A 2,500-nucleotide genomic window follows, 5' to 3' on the forward strand; every position below is an offset into this window, starting at 1 on the left:
GCTATAGTATATAGTAAAACACTCCAATCCTTAGAAAAATTCCAAAAACTACTACAGATAATATCATACCTACTACATGTTAAAACATAATAAGTCAGAAAAAAGTCCAAGGAATTCTACAGAATTTCTCATAGCTTTTGCATATAATAACAACCTTTAAGTGTTATAAAAAACTAAAGAATACTAAAAAAAAATATCATAGCTTTTACAGATGATAAAACATTATATATCAGAGCTATTGTATTTAACAAAACACTTTATGTCTTATAAAGAGTCTAAAGAATTCTACAGAATTTATTATAGCTATTGCATATAACAATGAAAACACTTAAATTGGAAGAAAATCTATAGCGATTTCATAAGTAAATTATATATTTATCTTGATTTATGATCATTCAAAGCAAAGAACTTCCAGAATCTTCTCTTCCTTTTGCAACAAATATACGCCAGTAACTCTAACTGCTAATCTCCCAGATAGATACAAATGTCTCACCATTAGAGAACCGAGAGTCTGGACTCGATTTAGACCTCAAGATATTCTCAAGGGAGTTTAGAGATTGCCTAATCTATGTTCACCCTTTGTGGAGAGAAGCAAACGTTGGGAGAAGAGAAATTGGAAACACTTGTCTTTCCTTCAGAGAGTTGCCACTTCTTGTTTAGTTTTTGTTTTCGTCCTGGTTTTGTACAAAATCTATTTTTGGTTCCTTTCTTAGTGGGGACAAGTTAATGTGGTGAAAAGGTTTGCGTCTCACCTGAACAGGAAAGCTGTACTAGACAGGGACACCTTTACTAGGCTGGTTTGCTATGAGCAATCAGAAAAAAATGTTTCCCCCAACCAGCACTAGCCCGCTTGGTGAATGAAACTGAGGAATTTGTTATGCAGTGAAGTGATTTTATTTTTGTTATTGTTATTTTTTTTCGATAAATTCAGAATTTTACAGGAATGTGATATTCTCTGTGTCATTTGGATAAGATAAACCAGGAGAGATGCTTAAGCATTTTTAGCTTATTACTTACGTTCACTAGATTTACTTATTGGTCTGACTGCTCAAGCATCATAGATTGTGGAACACCGAAAATTTACGGATATATTTTTCAAAGGACAGTTGTAAGAAATATTTACTTTATTTCTATAAAATTGCAACAAATATCATATATATATATATATATATATATATATATATATATATATATATATATATATATATATATATTTATATATATATATATATATATATATATATATATATGTGTGTGTGTGTGTGTGTGTTTATATATATATATATATATATATATATATATATATATATATATATATATATATATATATATATATATATATATATATATATATCAGGAAAATTCCATACTTTATGGTTCCACCATCATATTGATGAAAAGCAAATTCAGATGATTGCGTTTTCGCGTAACGAATATTTAAACAATGTTTCTAACAAGAGCTAGTCTTTGGATATATCTAATTCTTTCTATTTGGATATCATTGAGCATCCTAACAGGTGGATAGATAAGGGATAGAATGGTGATAGTGATGCATTAACAAAAATATCTTTATTTCTATAAAGGGAATTCTTCATCTTTGTCTTATATCGAGGCAGCGGAGATGAAGATCTATAAAGGAATAATTGATGTAGGATTAATTTATCTGAAAGTGGTGTTGGTAACTATAAACATATCTTCATACTATAGAAAAAAAGTAAAATTTTTACTTAATAATATCTTATATTACCGAAAATATTTGAAAAAAGTCTAGTCGGTATAGGTTTCAGTGAGCTAAAGTACATTGAATGCTGTGAATGTAAAATAGAAGTAAGATGAACTATACTATGACTAATGACAGTTTCTCTAATAAAACACTGACCTAAAGGAATAAAGGGTTGGTTTAGAAGATCTACACATTATTGTGAAATTTCCAGTATTGGTTTTGTGCCTTAGTAATAATGTGATTTAAATAAAAATAAAATCATTACTGTTTTCATAAAGGGTTAACATACGAAATCATAATCTGGTACCTCTATCCTGGACTAGAAAAAAAAATAGGATACTGATGTGTAAAATTTACTAAACGATAATCTGTCCTCTAATTGTAATAGAGATTCACCATCAACGTTCCAGGTTCTATTGTATCGCTAAATAAACAGTGATTCAACAAACACTAACGCAACACTCAGCATCAATGGCATTGTACTTACGCTCCTTAATGTATCTTACTGCCTTGATATAAGCCTCCAATTTCAAATAAAGTAAGAATCACCATCTTCTTTCCCACATGACAGATCCGCTAGCCAACGTGTGTACCAAAGAAATATAGAAAATATTCAGAACATTTAAATTTCTATTCATATATATTGGTAATCAATCTATATGGCTCTAGAGATTAGACAGTTTTAAGTAAAGTTTTCAGAATCCCAAAAGCATCATGCAAAACATAAGTATTAAATAATGCAAATAGAAATAAACCTATATTTTATTTTGAGTCATG

The 2,500-nt window shown here is 29.1% G+C and overlaps 1 protein-coding gene across 3 annotated transcripts in view; it reads right to left on the reverse strand.

The window, feature by feature from the left end:
* The window catches only part of LOC137647940 (uncharacterized), a 292,234-nt gene that overhangs the window by 231,244 nt on the left and 58,490 nt on the right, over nucleotides 1-2,500 (reverse strand). The window contains exon 1 of one of the 3 annotated variants that reach the window (XM_068380903.1): nucleotides 2,211-2,324. The exons of the other annotated variants lie outside the window; for them this stretch is intronic. The gene's annotated coding sequence lies outside the window, so the exon portion shown is untranslated. Of the gene's footprint in view, nucleotides 1-2,210; nucleotides 2,325-2,500 lie in introns of those variants that run through there. 3 annotated transcript variants of the gene reach the window in all.

The sequence above is a fragment of the Palaemon carinicauda genome, chromosome 1 (assembly GCF_036898095.1).
Source record: "Palaemon carinicauda isolate YSFRI2023 chromosome 1, ASM3689809v2, whole genome shotgun sequence".
NCBI classification, from domain to species: domain Eukaryota; kingdom Metazoa; phylum Arthropoda; class Malacostraca; order Decapoda; family Palaemonidae; genus Palaemon; species Palaemon carinicauda.